The sequence below is a fragment of the Lygodium microphyllum genome, chromosome 13, assembly GCF_053477565.2.
Source record: "Lygodium microphyllum isolate KBCC chromosome 13, Lygodium_microphyllum_v1.1.10, whole genome shotgun sequence".
NCBI classification, from domain to species: Eukaryota; Viridiplantae; Streptophyta; class Polypodiopsida; order Schizaeales; family Lygodiaceae; genus Lygodium; species Lygodium microphyllum.
In genome coordinates this window covers 31378277-31399267 of record NC_141147.1, presented here as the reverse complement: position 1 = coordinate 31399267, position 20991 = coordinate 31378277, and positions in this window count along the sequence as shown.

The window sequence follows — 20991 nt, the reverse complement described above, 5'->3', positions numbered from 1 at the left end:
AAATCATTTATCACTTCTGTATATGTACGGAGGCCATTTCCAGTTTTTTATGAGTTAGTCTCTCTCATGATTACCAAAGAGATCAATATGCAGGGTGACCCATTTGAAAGAAATGGTGAACATGTATAAGAATTTTACTCAATTTCATGGCAGATTTTCTTCGAGAGGCTATGGTATGGGACGTGCTAGTGATAACCAACAAAACAGGTTAAATCAACAATTTGGTGAAATGCAGATGTCAGGAGGCCATGGAAACTTTAGAGATGGGAGGAACTCGAGAGGAAGCGGTGGTTGGTAGAACAAAGGTTCTGCAAATTCAGCTATTATTTGCCATTATTGTGGCAAAATAGGTCATATTGCAACCCATTGTTAAGCTAAGAGGGATAATATTTGCAATGGTAAATTGCAGCAAGGAAACTATGCATCATCTTTGCGATAGAATGAAGACAAAAATGAGCATCTGTTTGTTATGCAACATATGATGAATGTTGTTATAGGAAAAGGAACACATGATTAAATATGGTCTGTTGATTTAGGTGCATTTAATCATATGACCAATCATGTTGAATGGTTTGGACAGATACAAGACTTGCAAAATCCAAGTTATATGCAGATAATTGATGATTCATGCCACCCAATTTCACACATTGGAAAGGTTCCCTTGTCTCTACATGATATCTAGACAAAGAGTTTGCCACATGTATTATATGTGCCATCAATTACAAAGAATTTAATGTCTGCTGGCCAAATGGTAGAGCAAGGTTTGCAAGTTCAATTTAATGCAAAAGGTTGTTTTGTAGAAGACTTTATTGATAAGTGCAGGTTGGTCGCAAAAGGAAGTAGAGTTGGCCACATGATCACTTTAGATATTGGAATTCCTACAATTGAATGTTGCTATGTATGCTAAAGGAAAAGTAGTGGTTACAGACATTGAATTATGGTATAAACGTATTGGACATGCAAATGTGCAAAGGCTAAAATTAATGCAGTCCAAAGGATTGGTTACAAGGTTGCATGCTTTTAGAGTTGCAAAATTTCATAAAGTGTGTGAAGCATGCCAGTTTGGTAAGCAGATAAGATAACTCTTTTTACATGATAGAGATGTGAGGAAAAATATACTTGATGTTACACATACAAATGTTTGGAAACCTACACATAGTGTATGTCTTGGTGATAGCAAATACTTTGTTACGTTTATTGATGATTGTTCAAGGAAGAGTAATGTATTTGAGCACTTCAAATCTTTCAAGGTGGTTGTTGAAACAAAAATAGACTTGAAAGTTAAGTGTTTGAGATCAGATGGAGGGGGAGATTATCTCTCTACAATGTGAGAGTCGTAGAAGATTGGGGCAATGGTCTCATCTTCTTAGGCAATTGAAGGGAGGCTGTAAGAGTAGAGATGGACACTTGGACAACTATGCCGGTTGACCCAGATTCCATCTCCACTATGCTAAAAGGTGATAGCCACATTAGGGGATTCTATGGGGCCCTTACCAAGTATATCCCATGCCCTAAGGGTGGGCGAGACTGGATGCATGTTCTTGCTACCATGGACCTACCATTCTCGAACAAGGAGGAGTACAAACAAGCCATCAAGGCAACTGGTGAGCCCAAGGACATACCCTAAGTGCCAGTCTGCATGATGACTAGAAGCCTACGTGGAAGACCCTACTGTGTCAAGTTCCGAGCCCCAAACAATAGACAAGAGCTCTTGGAGATCTTAGGATATCTGACAGACAAATTGGATGGCAATCCAGTAACAAATCTCAAGCCACTCCAAGACCTCTTAGATGAACCTAAATGGCGATGTTCTAAAGTGCACGATTTAAACTTGAGGTACAATTGGGCCTCAATCCTCGACCAACAAGAAGAGATATGTCAGAACCTAGAGAATGATGAGCAACCAGACAAAGAAAAATCTAATGAGATGAATATGAGGACTTAATCCTTCAGTGATGAGAGTGAAAGGGAAATTGATACTATAGAATATGACACTAGGAGATGTATAATCGAAAAAATACGAGTAGACTCCAGACCACGCAAGCAAAGTGCCCTTAGAGTAGACAAAGGAGTCAAACACAAGGACTGTGATTGAACTTGGTTGGAACACACATGCGCAATCAACTATGAGTAGGAAGGCCTAACCCAACCAAGTGATGCACCACTGTTGCAAATAGATTCACCTTCTAAGCTATGACCACTACTAGGAGAGAGCCCCTCTTCTAGCGAAGACGGAGAGTTTGATTCTGAGTTTGAAGTTAGCTCAAATAGTGATCCTGAAATCCCTCTACCTCCGAAAACTAGATGCACTAAGGGGGGGCCTACCCTTCCACCTACAACGCCGATGGTTAAGGAAAAAGCGATAGAAGTTGCCTAAAGAAACACAGATAAAAGAGCAGCGAAAATTGCAAGACCTGCCAAAGTGATTCATAAAGTTCAAAAAGGGAGATAAGGCGGTGATCTTGCTGGGAGCCAAATGACAGGGGTAAGCAAGCAAACCAATCGAGGGACCTGCCAAGGTCAAAGAGGCCAATTTAGCTGGGGAAGGGGAGACCTCATGACCTATCTTTATAGCCGATGTCTTGGCTGAGCAAGATGAAGAAAGTCTCGTTACTCTCTTGCGAGAGTATATAGACGTCTTTGCTTGGTCCCTAGAAGAGATCAAAGGGGTAGACTTGAGTGTGGTGACTTACAACATACCCATGACACCTGTCGCAACACCTATCAAGTAGCGATTGTATCCCATGAATCGAAAGCACGCCCACGCCATTAAGGAAGAAATTGACAAGCTAATGAGAGCAGGATTCAGCTACAAAATTGAACACACGGACTGGGTTTCCCCCATAGTCATTGTATTAAAGAAGAATGGAAAGATTAGAGTGTGTGTCAATTACAAGAAGGTAAACGCAGCTACGAAGAGAGATAATTACCCAATGCCTTATACCGAGCACATGCTCGAGAGACTGGCTGGCAAAGAGGCCTACAGTTTTCTCAATGGCTTCTCTGGATACAATCAAGTGCAAGTGCATCCTAAGGATAGGCATAATACTGCATTCACCACTGAATGGGGAGTCTTTGCCTACATAGTCATGCCTTTTGGGTTGACTAATGAGCCAACCACCTTCCAAACGATTGATGTGTACAATATTCAAAGACATGCTAAGGATGGAGTTAGAGGTCTTCATGGATGACTTGTGTGTTCAATCTACTTAGAGAGAATACTTAAACAAACTCTGAGTGGACTCCAAGCAGTCTTTGAATGATGTCGACTATACCATCTCTCTCGTTGAACCCCTTGAAGTGCCAGTTTTGGGTGAAGCATGGATGCATCCTAGGACATGTGGTGTCGAAGAATGGCATTGCCACAAATTTCTCGAAGATCAGGGTCATTGTCGATCTTCCACCCCCAACTAGTTATAAGGGTATTTAGTGCTTCTTAGGACATACAGGGTATTATCGATGGTTTGTGTTAAACTATGCATTGATTGCTAGACCTCTATACAAGCTGTTGATCATATTCAAATGGAATAAGGAATGCCAATGCGCGTATGAGGAACTGAAAAAGGCTCTAACCACGGCACCAATTCTATGAGCCCCAAATTGGGCACTCACATTCCATGTGCACATTGATGCTTCAAAATTCACTGTAGGAGCAGTGTTGTGCCAACCTAGTGAACACAACCTGGATTACCCAGTGAGCTTTGCTAGCAAACCACTCATTGAGAATGAAATGAATTACTCAAAAACGGAGAGAGAGGTCTTGGCCATGGTGTTTGCTATAAAGAAATGTTGGCATTATCTTTTGGCTACACCTTTTACCTTCTTTGTTAACAATCAAGCCTTGTTGTATCTGGTTAATAAATCTTGTGCTACACGATGCATCGCTAGATGGCTACTTTTGCTTTTGGAGTTTGACTTCTTCGTGGTGATGCATTAAGGGAAGCAACATTACATGGTTGACCATATGTCTTGTATCCCCAGAGGAGAATCCGCTGGGCAAGGCATTGTAGAAGAAGTACTAGACACACATCTATTTAGCTTGTCTAGTGAAAGGGATTTGTTTAGAGATGATATACGTTGTATTGGGCAGATGACATAGTTCAAGTGCTTGAGCATGGAATACTAGAGGAACCAATAGAAAAGGCCCGCCGACTTAGGCGGCTCATCTTAAAGCATGTGTAAGTATTAGATGCATGATGTCCTAACTGAGGCACACAACGAAATCACAGGAGGACATTTCAATGGAGACGTGACAGTCTGCAAAGTGTTGTAGGCCTACCCTCTTTCGAGATGCTACACGATTTGTGAAACATTGTGATGAGTGCCAACAAACTAGAGTCCCTATTCGTAACGAGATCACATGGAGCTAACCCCAATTCTTGCCTGCATGACAACCCTTTGAAAAATGGGGGATTGACTTCATCGGATCCATTAGTCCTGCGGCATAGTATTCACAAGACAAATACATCATTGTGGCCACCGACTATCTAACAAAATGGGCAAAAGCACCAGCTATGAGAAAGAATGATTCTAGGACCACTGCTAAGTTCCTATGAGAGCAAGTAATCTGACAGTTCAGCTACCCCATTGAACTAGCCAGCGACCAAGGTACACACTTCATCACAACGAAGTGATAGCTCACCTCTTGTCCTCCTTCCTAATCATCCATCGAAAATCTTTACCTTATTACCATCAGTCAAACAGTCAAGCTGAGTCTTCAAATACAATCTTAGTAAATGTCCTGACCAAATTCATCTCTGCCTCGCGTAGTGATTGGGATAACAAGTTGATGGCGACCTTATGGGCCTATTGCATGGCTTACAAACCCCCTTTAGGTTGACCTATGATGCAGAGGCAATTCTACCCTTGGAGTTCTTTGTACCTAGCCCCAAGATAACCATGTAAGAAAGATGGGATGGGAATAAAGCATGGACGAAATGCCTAATTGTGCTTGAATGCTTATCAGAACCTGGCTTCTAGCCATCCATGCGTTGATATGTGAGAAGGCAAGATGCAAAAGCTAGTTTGACAAGCATGTCAAGCAGCGCAACTTTGAATAGGGTGACTTAGTGCTACTATACTTAGCCAAAGGACATAAGTAGAAACTAAAGTTTCGAGGGCTAGGCCCCTTTAGAACTCAAAACCCTAGAAGGTGAGGGCATAGGCTTCTTCAATGGCAGCTGCATAAAGAAGTACTTCCCTCCCATGCACCCATTACATGAGCCCCCAATGCTAGCACCTCCTATCCACGTACGAGTAGCCACTATCACTAAGATGGACGATGAGGATGAGGAACCAGTAGAACCAGCTTACCTAAGCATGACGGTCGTTGCTAAGCACACATGCATCATCAATGCGTTGATTGATGAGAGAGTTGATTTTAATGTCTTAACCCATGACCATTGGACCCAACTTGGCAAACCACATTTGTAATCCACTAATGCTAAGCTCAGCCCTTATGGAGGTCGACCCTGCACACTTTTGGGAAAGTTCCAGGTTGCAGTTTCTATGGAGTATGAAAGTATACCGATGATCTTCTTTGTGTTGCCCAACACTAAAGATGCAGGCACAGAATCGCTATTAGGACGAACCTTTAAGAAGCGAGCTCATTGTACTATCGACTACGAGTCACAATGTATCCACCTGGCCATAGGAAATGTCCAAATAGTTACATCTTTCAACAAGGGCAATGTGACTCCTTCCAAGTCTGCAAAGCCACTAGTAGAGAACCCCACCGTCAAGTCTAAGGAGGGGGGTCATGACTCATCACAACCCACCAAACCTCAATGCTGAACCCAACACTGAAGCCAAGAAACCCTAGTTCAAATGGGTACCTAAACATCAAGGACTGCCACCTCGAACCAGAAACCCATGGCCTCGCAAGGCTAATGACCCACACTCGAAACCTAGGAAGCCAAGACGAAACTATAAACATTGACGTACGGTCAACCCCAAGACCTTATTGCAAGTGCAAGGCTACTATGCGGGTAACACCTGGATTTGGCTACCTAAAGCCAAAACAACCAAAAGCCCTACTCAAATGCCATCCTCAAGCTTGACCATATGAAACATTAAGCCAAAGACCCTTGAACCACAAGAGAATCAGGCCGCTATGTCCATAGAACCTCCAAAGCCTAGCTCAGCAGGGCCTAAACAAATCTATCGCCCAAAAAAGCAACTTGCTACTAACGAACTGCTCAAATCTAGTCCCAATGGTGCCCCTCGAACCTCAAAAGTTCCTTGTAGCATGTCAACCATAGCTACAACCAAACCCATCATAAGGCCAAGCTACAACCTTAAGAGCAAACCAAGAAGCAAACATTAGCTGTTGAACTCTCTAGTGCTATCAAACCTCAAAGACCTGCCAGGCTTAAACCCTCTTATGAGTGGCGATCAATTCTAACCTTGGTTGCAAACTTAGCTGAAAATACTGGGGACGACTTGGCTGCTTTCTTGAGACGCTTGGACACTACTTTCATGACACGGGCTAAAAGCTATGATAGAGTAGACTTAGGTCTCTTGGAAGAACCTATAGCAACGGAAGTACGAACACTCCCTTGCTCTTGGGAGAGGAGCCAGAATTTGAATTTGTTAAGTCCTCCAAAGCAACTAAGGAGTTAGTTGCAACTGAGATATCCAAGGAACAAGCAATCAAATAGCATCTCATTACGTCGTATAGCAAGAACATGATCATGGCCACAAACCAAGAAATCGAGAAGTTGAAACAACTTGTTGACAACGACTCCTCCTTCTTGCAGAAATGGTTTGCTCTATGATTGCAATGGGAGCTAGAGGGATGCCAAATAATGACCAATGCCAAGTAGCGATGCGCAATCAAGGCATCGGAATACAACCCAACCTATGTAGCTCCAATTTATATAGGGTGTTGACTACCCTTCGTAATCGACCCCTCGAAGAACACATTAAGGGACATCCTTATTTAGATTGCATCCTCACTGATGAGGAGTTGCATGTTGCTAGCCAAGTGGACTTTGGTGACTTCTTGCTTGATATCCTCACTTACATTATGCATGTAGGCATCCGCCCTTTCGATATGGATAGCTATGCTAGTTTAAAATATGATCCAAATTTCTACGCCTGGCTCATGCGAAAGTAAAACACTAAGATTATGTGCTGAAGGCCCTTCATCCTCTAACTGGAAATTTGTTTAAGCCTTGCTCACATCATGTTTGAGGGTTGCACATGGAAAAATGTAAAACCCGTAATAATTTATGGTCATAATTAATTACTTAAAATCCAAAAAACACACATTTTACAAAGAAAATGGGGTTTTTTGTCATTTTGGGTTAGATAAAAATGATGCATGAGGGATGAAATGTGGAAAATGGGTAATTCTCAATTGTCATAATTAGAAAAACCAATAAATGCTCTATTTTCTTGATAAATAAATAGTGAAAAATAGAAAAAAAAATGAAAAAAAATACGCTTTACAAAAATAAGGAAAAAAATATAATGAGTGTTTGTGAATGTACGGTGGTGGTGGAGCATGAGGTTTAGCCTCAGTTTGCCCTATCTTTTTGTCAAAGTTCATGATTTATGCTTTTTATACATCAAAACATGACAAAATGGACCCTACACCTATGCAATGGAAGCACTACCTAAAAGTAGGGGGTGGGATGTTTGAATGATACAATTTGAGTGCTACTTATTGCTAATTTTGCTTATGCATATCATGATATAGGGTTCGTTGAATTTTAATTAAGAGGATAGTAGCATGAGCATTGTCTTGGTTGGGAGGTTTGAAGGGGGCTAGGGGCCCCCTTGATAGGGGTCTAGAGGCAATGCCTTTTGGCCAAGATTGTTAAGGAAATATTCATTGGAATATCCCCTAGATAACATGGAAAGGTTCATACTATAGTCAAACAGGCCAGCCAGACTAGATTCCCAAGCTATAAAAGGAAGACACGTTTTAATCTATGTTTCACCCAATCAAAGTTCTTATGGCTAGCCTTAAGCTCTCTGCCTATCATCTGCCTGGATCGCTATCTAACTTCATAGTGGAAGCATACTAGTGGACAAAGCCATGTTTGTATTATTTTGTTTGGAAATAAAGGAGTTTTTGTTCTACTCATATTTGCTATGTATTCTCTACTCATTCAGATTTTGTTCACTTCACCATATAGTTTATACAATATCTTGATCTCATCTATCTTTGGGAAGACATTGACTCCATTTAGTGATCTAAGAGTTTACTAATTCTAGGTATGGAATGCTTATTCTCGACCGTAACTTGTTTAAGTTCTCTGAAGTCAATACAAAGTTGAGGGATCCTTCTTTCTTCTTCCAACATCTTGTAAAACCATAATGCATCGATAGAAATAAATAATATAAAGATATCTTTATTCGTTGGAAATAATTACAAGATTTCAAACTATATATATCTCTTTGAGGTATTTCATTACAAAAGTAGGAGGACTAGTCTTAATCTCCAAGAATCAATAGCTTTGAGGTCTTTGATTTACAACAGTAGGAGGACTTGTCTTAGTCTCCCAAAATCAATAACGATATGGAAGATCGAGGTACTCAAAGAGTTGTTAGTTCTTGGACTTAGTTCCTAGTATGACAGTAATTCAAGAAAAAGGGATAACAATGGTATGTTGATTGTGGATGCACTTGTTCCTCTTTACAATTCTTCCATTTATGTATTTTTCTTTTTGTACTTATAAAGTTTTATTAGCTTAAGTTCTTCAAACCATTTTAACAATTTAAGGTGGACTTCCAAGGCTCACATCCAAGAAGAAGTAGGGATCATCCCTTGAACCTCGAGTTATGCTCTAGCCACTCTAGATGAAGGTAGGTCTAAAGGTATGTCTTCTCTAAGACACTCATAATATTCTCTCAAGATTTCAATACAGGTGATTGATAAGCAATCATATATACAATTTCAAAGATTAGTTGCATACAATAGACCTCATCACTTATCAAAAAAACTTGGTCATTTAGCACAGTCACAACTCACAAATTTCTAGCAAGAATAGTAAGGATTCCTTTTATTAATGCAATAGTAATTTATGAAAATTACAAACTCAAGGTCAAGCTACAAGTCATTTAGGCTATCATCTCTTAAATTTTTTCTCTTTAAAATTAATAAGGATCCATGTCCTTAAAATTTGGTGGCTTTTTTCGAGTATGGAAAATAACATATTTCTTCGATATTTGGGTAACCCCTAGCATCCAATCCCAAAATCAAGATTGGGTAGAACAATGTCCACTCTTCTCTTTTGGTACTATATATGTCACTTACCAATAGATCCATAATATCTGAGGCACCAATTCCCTCTCAATATTAAGGAATCCTCATATGAAGCATATAGATAGTACATGTTGACTATCTTTAACCTTTCTGCTCAACAGACTCTCCATACCTCATAATGAAGCAGGAAGTTTTGGCTTATATAGATTTTCATTGCTATCCAACTACATGGCTAAAAATAAAGCATATATTATCCATCTTGAGGGGGCCATAAAATATTTGGAGGGACAAATAACTTCTCCATAATCTCAAACATGGCTTATCAGTACAAAAATTTGTCCAAGCTCTAGGAAACCTGGTACATCAAAGGAAAGATCTCTCTCAATTAGACTACCTCCTCACCTCTAATTTCTTGTCAATTTTGATGGGCATAGGAAATTAGTGGAATCAATCTTGGGGTTTGAATTTGTACAAGTCTAATCTCCCCTTAGGAAAAAAGGAAAATAGTTGGACATGGGACTTCTAGTTCTATTTTATAGGGGAAGCATGGGATCATCACCCCTAACAATAGTCTAATGCCTACTTAAGAAGTGTCACTTTGCAACCAATCAAAGGTGAAAGTGGGCTAGCACTACACTTGGTTCAAAGAGAGTAGAACTATCTTTTAAAATTTCACAGTCATTAGGACCAATACGGTTAAGTCAATTCTATCCACTTGAATTGGGGAGGTCATATACTAGCAGCTTTAACTAGTGTCTAGGAAATTAAATCAAGGAAGTCCACATAACCACAGGCTCTCAAATGTCGAGACTAAGGATTCTTACTTTTCTTCATGAGTTTATTTTAGTAATCAAATTAAGAAATACATACTAACACATTGTGTAAATATATACAAGCAACTTTTTTAAATTAATACTTTACAAAGGGTTCATTAACACAACCTTTAAGCACATAAACAAACACTTTGGAAAATAGTAATATATTGGTTCAAAAATTTTATTACAAAGCCATCACTCTTGTAGGGGTGGTCAAATCTATTCGACCTAGGACATGACCTTTCACCCCACAAGATTAGGCCGTATATCAATGCATTCCTTTCATGGCCATTGGGATTGATCACCTTATAGCCCTGCTAAGCTCTTTTGCACCACCAGAGTTGTCCTATATCATAGGGGCACTTACCACTTGATCCTTCTACCTATTAGGTACTTGATTGATCAAACAAATAAAAAATCCTAGCAAAATTCTATTTTTAACATGCTTTTCTTACACTCTTAAGTTTTCTTTTTTCAACCCTTTAATGTGCATGTGACTAGTTGTATGAATTTAAGAGAGAGAATGAAGGATTTTCAAGGGAATTTTAATAAAAAATTACTAATTCAAAATTTATTCAAACGTGGGTATCCTTGTTTAGCTAATGGTCATTATGTGCAATTATCGTAACCTTAGGTTGATGCACAACCGATGCTACTTTAGGTTGCATGGCTTCCACAACTTCTTGGAGTTTTGCTTCATCCTCAGGTTGTGTCTCAACTATAGCCAAAGGTTTGTTGATAATAGGTTTGCACATGATCTCTCTATGTCAGTTCAAGGCTATGTGAAATAGTATTCAATATGCCTTTTGTACACACGCAAGAAATGACCTCCAAACATACAAAAGTTAGTATGGAATAGTGACTTTCAATTCCATATTTTGTGTAAAAAGCCCTTCTTTGAATTTTTCCAATATGATTCCATATTGATGAGCTATGCTTCCTCCAAATCTCAACCCCATAAAGAATTTTTTGTAAGCCGTGAATCAAAGAGCATGCAATTGATTTTCAACTTTGTGTATCATTATGATTATGATCATTTTAAAACCAAAAGTACTTACCCCATCCAACATCTAGGTAACATAACAATTCCACTTACGTTCCATACGCATATCAATCAAGGACATTCAAAAGGATAAGCCACCTCTATAGGATTCCCATCATAAAAATGATAGAGGATTACTTGGCTTCTTTGTTCATATAACAATCAATTTGGTCTTACCAACATTTACATTTAATACTCTCTTCTAGCAAAAAGTGTGAAATACCTCTATAATCTTCTCCATAGTAGTCACATCATGAACAAAAGTTAGGACAAAGACATTGGATTCAATGCTAAAAGATGGATTGAAGAGACCTATTTGGGGTCTCAAATTTCCCTCTTCCCATGTAAGTTCAAGTTGCAAATCCTCGAGCATAGTCCATGTAAAGTGGGGGAAAGTATCCATTAATTAACAAGACATATGACCTTCTCATATCATCAATGTATGCCCATGGTACCATGCATAACCTTGATAGCACGCCAAGTTATTGCATGTGCTCCCATAGTCCAACCTAAGTTAATGTGCCAAATATCTTCTTAAAGTTTATGAAAGACAATAAAGAGCCTTCCCCTATAGCTAGCTCTCTTCCATGATCCATTAAGCACATAATAACCCTCTTAAATTATCACCAAGAATGTTTGCATCCTCATCACACTAGTTCTTGTGTGGAAGCCATGTTTACAATGAGAATCATTCTTCACACATAACTCCAACAGCTACACATTCGGCCTAATGCACAATAGAATGTGATTGTGACTCATGCCCCAAATTAAATATGTTTTATTAGAGAAGTTTATTAAGGTTTAATATACAATAGACCCTCCATTTTCCATGTGACATGTTTTCCTACATGTGTGTGGAAAATAGAAAATCCCATTAAGGATTAGCATGTGCATCCCATTCACCATACATCTCAATGCTCTTCCATGAGATTTTGATAATCATCTATCGAGTACCTAAGCCACATTAGATCAAGCTTGATTTCCTTCTCTTGTGCATAGCTCACATCATGCACCATAGAATGCAATTGTAAAGTCTTGAACCATGGTTTTAAATCACCAACTACCACCTAATTCCTATTTCTCACAAAATTATCTATGTGAATGCACATGTCAGGAAATGTATCTATGGGATCCACCTCACACAATGAATAGAATAATGACTCGTGATGCAGGATGCTAGCATAGAATAGTGACTCATGATGTGGGATGTATCACCTTGCTATGTACATATGAGGATCATTTCTCTTCACTTTGATGTATATAAATCTTTTATGCATGTTCACATAGAAAGTTCAATGGCATCTTCTAAATGTTCCTCGTAAACACATGGTATGAACCCTTGCCCTCTTTTTGACTTTTTTGATTGAAATACCATATTTCACATTTGTGATTGGAATGCCATGTGGCCATGTAGTCAAGTATGTTAGAGTTGCAACATGTATCTCTTTCCCATGTCTCAATTAGGAAGAAAATATATGCATCATGAACTAATCATTTCAACTCCGCATCCTTATGTCAAGGGAGACCTACATAATTCAATAACATAACTCTCGATAATGTGCATGCCCCATGGGTTACATGACCTTATGTGCTTACGTCTTTGGCACTTTTCAAAATGTTTCTTGAATTCTTTATATTTCTTAAATCATTTCTATACATTTTCTATTTTGGTTTATGATCCCCATTCCTAGAAAAATATGTTCCTTGCGCAAATACACTCTTTAGCTATCCAAGATTGTGTCTATTTGGCATGCATCCCATAAAGTACAAACATTGACTCTATGTTCTCCACCATATTCCCTCCTCTTACCAACTCTATGTGCCCTAAAGACAACAATATTAGGTTATCAAAGTGCTTCACAAATAAAGTTAACTACACACTCAACCAATAATAGAAGATCGCATGTTCCTTGTTGGGAAAACCCATGTCTTCTAGCATGTCATTTTCTAAAATACATTTTTTACATATATAAACTAAGAGCAATCCATGGTAGGATGCAGATTGAATGCCATGAGAGAGAGAGAGACACACACATATATATATATATATATATTGGTGGGTATAATGATACCATTGTTCTTAATTATCTTTATTTATATGTGAGTGTATAAAGTGTAATAGTATAAGGGACACCCCACTCAACATTTGGCCATTGGCCTTTAACCCAACAACCTCCCATTTAAAGGAAAATATGCCTTTAATGGAGAATAGTAAAAGTGAAGATACTATCCAATGCCATCAACACTATAGTGTGCAAAGTGCTCAATAGATAAAATCTTTGTGAGAAGCTCTGTAGGTTTATCATCCATATGGATCTTAACAAGCTCAATCCACTTGTCCTGAAGTACATCCTAATGAAGTGATACTTCACCTCAATGTGATTTGTCCTTGAATGAAACATAGGATTCCAAGTCAATTTGATGTCACTTTGACTATCACACTACAAAATGGGTACCTCTCTTTTGCAATGCATGAATCTCCCACTAGATGAGTAAGCTAGATAGCTTCCTTACATGCCTCAGTGGTAGATAAATCCATACATGGCTCCAACTAAGAGACCTATGAGACTACACATCCTATGAATGTGAAGATAAAACTTATTGTAGACATCCTAGAATCCACATTCCCTATAGAATCAACATTGCATACCCAAGGATAGGTGCATCCTTCCTTCCAAAGCATATGCAGATAGCTATAGGGCCATTCAAGTATCTCATAGTACTCTTCATTGCTTCCCAATGCTTATTGCTAGGGTTTGATATAAACTGGATAACCACTCTTACAACATAGACAATGTTTGGATATGTAGCAACCATAGAATATATCAATCTACCAATTGTCAATGCACAAGGAACCATGTCCATTTCATCCTTCTATTCATCCAACCTAGGATTATCTTCTCGACTAAATTCCAAATATAGAGGAAATGGAACATTGATAGCTTTTCCTCTATCCATATTAAAATGCTGAAGTACCTTCCCAATCTACTCCTTTTGAGATAAATAATATTTTTATCTTTTTCCCTAATAATCTACATGCCAAGAATGTGATTGGAATTTCCTAGGTTCTTCATGTCAAAGGTTCCATGTAACCTTTTCTTCAATGCATCCACATCCATGAGTGATTGCCCAACAATAAGCATGTCATCCAAATAAAGTATTAAGATCATAAGGCTACTATTTCTAGCCTTCTTTGTGTAGCAAGAATCGATCTCATTCCTAGTGTATTCTTGAGAATTACTAAAGCATCAAACTTATGATACCACTCCCTGGTAACCTATTTCAATCCATATAAGGTGTTATGGAGCTTACACAACAAACTATTCCTTGTCTTCCATAAAAAATCTATCAAATATCCTCATGCATATCCCTATGTACAAAATCTATCTTACCATCCATAAGCACAAATTCCATATCCTCGGTAACCAATGCTAGTAGTATATGAAGGGTGGTCATCTTGGCTATTGGTGAGAAGATCTCATCAAATTCTATACCCTTCTCCTACTTGAAGCCCTTGTCTACCGATCCTGCCTTGTACTTAAGCAATACATCAGATGGATTCATTTTCAGCTTGTAAATCTTTGCATGATAAGGTATGCTTTCCCTTAGGCAAAGGAATTAACTCCCAAGTAGCATTCTTGACCGAAGAGTTCATCCTTGATTGCATAGTCTTCTCCCACTTATGCCCTATTCATAGCATGAGTATAGCCTAAAGGCTCTCCACAATCTATAACCATGATGAAGTCAAGAGATGGACATGGAGTGTATTAATACAGTGGTCTTAAGCTCTTATAGATTGTCTCAACACTTGCTCAACCTAAGCCTTTGGCTTTCCTAGCTATCTATCATGGCTAATGTGAGGTTGCACATCTAGCTATGGTACTCCCATCTCAACATTTTCTAGCCATCCCAACTATCTATCATGCCCAATGTGAGGTTTCCCACCTACCTATGGTACTCCCACCTCAACATTTCCTACCTATCCAAGCCGTGCATGATGTGGGACAAGTCATACATGTTGCTCATCCTCCTAGAACACTATTCTATGTATCTCAATTGTCTTGATGGGATGCTTATGCATCTTCTCCTTATTAAAGATAACATCATGAATGTGCACTATCTTCTTAGCTTCAGGATCCCAAAGATGATAACCCATCTCACCTAGATCTCCATATCCAAGAAAAATGCACTTCTTGGATTTAGGATCAAGCTTGTTACACTTGTCCTTAGAGATATGCATGTAATCCCCACTGCCTTTTTGAGTCCAAACTTAGCATTATTCCTTATGCCTTAAACGTTGCCTATTGTAATAAGTGGTACATTAATAATGATGGAGGATTTACCATAGGGTATTGAAGACAAGGCTCCAAATTGGTTTTATGGGATATGGAAGAGAAGGCTCAAGCTTATGCATCACCTAGTGTGCCAAGAAACATCTTATTGGATGGGGGATTGCTCTCAAAGGATAGAGAAGAGAAGGACAACAAAACCACCCGTAATTGTGCAACATTGATAGTCTCCACCAACTCTAACATGGCTTGTGACAAATTCACGTTCTGCATTGTAGCAAGATGATGAGCTCGAAGTCAAACTCCTTAGCAACACATGATACCATGGAGCAAGCAAGAAACCAAGTTATGCTTCTGGAGTATTATGGCACCAAATCTATGGTTGCTATTGGGAGCAAAAGCACTTAGAGTATTTATTATTTGCAAGGGTCAATGGCGGAGATGTCATATCATCTACTTGACAAAGGGTTAAACTAAGAAAGATGAGCTATGAACAAAGGACTAGGAGCACAAGCAAGAGACTTGTGGAGGGCAATGACGGAGTAGGCAAGTATGCACAAAATTGATGAGACTAGGTGACCAAAAAAAAAACTTGACAACTCCGTCAAGTTAGAAAGTTAAAGGCGTTTATTTTTGTGTTTTGAACCTAACGATACAAAAATTAATGTGAATTAGTAATTCCTAGGTGTCTAAAGGATTTACTAGCCAAAGCCCCCCTGGCACCCTATCCACCTCCTACTTAATATATCCCTATTGGGTGACCTCTTGCCATCGGAGCTGGTCCATACTTCCGTAGTAGTGGTAAAAACATCCCCTCTTGGTATGGGGATTCAACACCTATCCTTGGGGGAGGTATAAGGCTCCTCAATTTTTATGTGCTCCAATACTTAATTAAATCAGGATCTAATCTAGAAAATCACAAGCAAGATTGATGACTTCAAGCAGTTATGACTTCAATCAATCATGCAACTTTCAAGTGACAGCTATAGATGAATTAAAAGCATGGAAAGAATGGAATGCGAAAGACAAAAAGGTGATGTACTAGTTATGTGCAGTCATTGATAATACGATGTTGGGACATATCAGGAATGCAGAAACTTCACATGCAGCTTGGACAATTTTTGAGAACATGTTTTCAGTAAATACAAAGGCAGGAAAGATTCAACTCAAGCAAGAGTTGAATGCCTTGAAGAAAGGGAAAATGTCTGTCAATGAGTATGTGTTGAAGGTGAGGAGTGTTGCAGATGCTTTAGCAACGATTAATGCAATGCCTGATGATGATGATTTGGTTTCATCCACTTTGAGTGGCCTTAACAATGAGAAGGCACAGAAATCATTTATTACTTCAATATATGTACGGAAGCTATTTCCACATTTTGATGAGTTGATCTCTCTCATGATTACTGAAGAGGTCAATATGCAGGGTGACTCATCTGAAAAAAAATGGTGAACAGGTTCAAGCATTTTACTCAAGTTCAGGAAGGGGACATAGTAGATCCTCTTTGAGAGGTTGTGGTATGGGACGTGCTGGCGATAACCACAAAATAGGTTCAAGCAACAACTTGGTGAAATTTTGCTATTGTTTGCCATTATTGAGGGAAAATAGGCCATATTGCAACCCATTGCTATGCAAAGAAGGATTATATTTGCAGTGGTAAATTTTAGCAAGGAAACTATGCATCATCTTCACAACAGAATGAAGACAAAAATGAGCATCTATTTGTTATGCAGCATATGATGAATGCAGTTACAGGAAAGGGGACACATGATGGTGTATGGTATGTCGATTCAAGTGCATCTAATCATATGACCAGTCATGTTGAATGGTTTGGAGAGATGCAGGACTTACAAAATCCAGGTTATGTGCAGACGGGTGATGATTCATGCCACCCAATTTCACACATTGAAAAGGTTCCCTTGTCCTTATATGATGGCCAGACAAAGAGTCTAACAGATGTATTACATGTGCCATCAATTACAAAGAATCTAGTGTCTGTTGGCCAAATGGTAGAGCAGGGGTTGCAAGTCCGATTCAACGCAGGTTGTTTTGTAGAAGACTTTAATGATAAGTGCAGGTTGGTCGCAAAAGGAAGTAGAGTTGGCCGAATGTTCACTTTAGAGCTCGAATTCCTACAATGGATGCTACTATGTATGCTAAAGAAAAAGGAGTAGTTGTAGATATTGAAATATGACATAAACGTATTGGACATGAAAATGTGCAAAGGCTAAAATTAATGCAGTCCAAAGATTGGTTACAAGGTTTCCTTCTTTTAGAGTTACAGAATTGCAAAAAGTCTGTGAAGCATGCCAATTTGGTAAGCAAGCAAGACAACCCTTCTCGCATGATAGAGAAGCGAGTAGAAAAATACTTGATGTAGTGCATACAGATGTTTGGGGTCCTACACAAAATGTATCTCTTGGTGGCAACAAATACTTTGTCACATTTATTGATGATTGTTCAAGGAAGTTATGGGTATACTTCATGAAGGAAAAGAGTAATGTGTTTGAGCACTTCAAATCTTTCAAGGCAGATATTGAAACAGAAACAGGCTTAAAAGTGAAGTGCTTGAGATCAAATGGAGGGGGAGAGTACCTCTCTAATGAGTTTACTAGCTTCTTGAGGACTCATGGGATAAAGAGGCAATTTACTTGCAGGTATACCCCACAGCAAAATGGGGTTGCATAAAGAAAAAATAGGCATATTGCAGAAGTCGCACGGGCATTAATGACTAAAAAGAATATGCCCAAACATTTATGGTCTGAGGCTATCCATACTGTTGTCTACATTATGAACAAAACTCCCACAGTTGCAGTTCATGGGATGACTCCTGAAGAGTGCTTTACTGGCAAGAAGCCCGATGTATCGCACTTGAAGGTATTTGGATGTGTTGCATATGTTCATGTGCCAAATGAGCTACAGAAGAGGCTTGATCCAAAGGCTAAAAAATGTATTTTATTGGGTACTCTTTAGAGCAGAAAATGTATCGATATTATAACCTTGTCATAGGTGAGTTCAGAGTGAGCAGGGATGTTATCTTCGATGAGATGGGCAGCTGATATGCACTTCTGGTGATGTTTTAGATGATGATAATGATTATAATAGTTATGTGTAGAAAAAAAAACAAGAATCCTAGAGTTTTAATGGACCAAAAACATCATCTGGTACTATATCTACAATGAGACCTTGGTCTAGGAGACTAAGGAGTAGTCCCACATCTTCAGGTGGATCTATAAGTGTTGTAGGGAAGGACAAAGGAAAGAAGAAAGTGCTAGATGGTAATGATGCATCCACCAGTCATTTGGGATCTAATGGATATTCTAGTGGTTCAAAGAGTTTGGATGATGAGCTTTTTGGTATTCCTTCAGTAGGACATTAGGTGTACAAAGAGCTCATAGTAATGTAAAGGCTCCATTGAGTGATCCGATGGTACGCAGATCTAGCAGGTCAGATACCCTATTAAAATATTTGGTTTGAAGGTTATGTAGCCCACCATTATGCTTATATGGTGAAACTAGTTGAAGATGTTGAGCCCACTTTTTTTGAGGATGCTATTGGTCATGCTCATTGGGATGCAGCAATGGATGAGGAGATGGCTACATTAGAAGCCAATAAGACTTGGGATTTGGTACCCTTACCTAAGGGTAAGAATGCTATTGGTTGTAAGTGGGTTTACAAAGTCAAGCATAATGCAGATGGTTCAATTAGCAGGTATAAGGCTAGGTTGTTTGCAAAAGGCTATGCTCAAATATATGGCATAGATTATGAAGAGACATTCAATCCAGTTGCTAGGATGGCAACTGTTAGGTATGTGATTGCCTTGGCAGTAGCCAAAGGTTGGAGTTTGCAGCAAATGGATGTTAAGAATGCCTTCTTGAATGATGAATTGCAAGAAGAAGTGTATATGGTGTAGCCAGCAGGTTATGAGGATTTAAAGCATCCCACATATGTGTGCAGGTTAAAGAAGGCACTCTATGGGCTGAAGTAAGCACCTAGAGCATAGTTTGACAAGATTGGCGAGTATCTTGTCAATATTGGATTTTGTATTTCTAATGTTGTTCACTCACTTTATGTGAGAAAGGGAGATGCAGCTTTGGTCATCATAGTCATCTATGTGGATGACTTGATTATTACAAGTGACAGTGATAATGGGATTGCTGAAGTTAAGGACTTCTTGAAGAAGAAGTTTGAGATGAAAGATTTGGGTGAGCTAAGATACTTTCTTGGTATTGAGGTGATCAGATGTGATGATGGTATATGGCTATCCCAAAGGCAGTATGGCTTGGATATGTTATCCAAGTATGGTATGATAGCATGTAAGCCTCTTTTAGTACCATTGGAGCAAAATGTGAAGTTGAGTGCTGACGTTGGGGATGAGATAGAAGATCCTACTATGTTCAAGAGAATAGTAGGGAGTTTGATTTACATGGCTATCACAAGGCCAGACTTGAGCTATGTTGTTGGCCTTGTTAGTCACTTTATGCAGATGCCTAGAAAGCCTCATTTGGATGCACTTAGACATATATTGAGGCATGTGAAGTCCACTTTACATTATGGACTTTTTTATGAGGCAGGTAAGGACGTACCGGTCTTTGTATACACAAATGTAGATTGGGCTAGTAGCATGTCAGACAAAAGATCTTCAAGTGGATTCATGTTTTCCCTTGGTAGTGCAGCAGTTATATGGAGCAACAAAAAGCAACCTACAGTTGCTTTATCGAGTAGAGAGGGCTAAGTATAGAGGTGCTGCTATGGCAGCATGTGAGGTGGTATGGCTGCAAAAGTTATTAGGTGATTTGGATGTACAAGGAGATGGTCCAGTTGTCATTCATTGTGACAACATGAGCAACATACAACTAGCTAGGAATCCAATGTTCCATGCTAGGACAAAACACATTGAGGCTCACTACCACTTTGTGAGAGAAAAGGTACTTGCAGAAGAGATTGACTTGGTATATGTCAGCATACAGGATCAGATAGCTGTCATTCTCACAAAGGCATTGGGTGCAGAGAAGCTTCGAAAGTTCTAAAGCTTACTTGGAGTTGCAGAGATAGAATTGAGCTTGACGGAGAGTGTTGAGATGGCAACCTCAACACGTGTGGACATTGATGATGGACCGCCTGGCTAGATGGGTCCGCACGTCTACACTTATCACGTTGGTGGTCATTATGATACTCACATGGCCACTGACTTATCACTTATTATATTTAGTTTGTTACACCTACCTACAGTTGGCAAAGATATAATGCCAGTTTATTAGTGTAGTTGGTTATACATTGTTTGACTTAGAAGGCCACTTTCCTTTATGTTGTATCTTATCTATACTTTGTGTACATTGTATAGGGTGTGGAAGAAGAAGAAAAATCAACAAGAAAACGTTTTGGCCTCCATCTCTCTTCTTGTGTTCTTGAGTGAGCTTCCTCTTGTGTATATAGTGTGTGTTTGGCACAAGAGCTCAAGCAAATTCCCCCGTCACGCGATTCTTGACACGCCGCAGGCCATCTTACAATTGACACTCCTCTCAGGTATCCCCTCAATCCCTACATCACGAAGAGTGGCATGACCCCAATGAGGTGGAGGCTGGATCTTGCCTCATCGCTCTCCATTTGTTGATGTTTCTAGAAGGTCCACC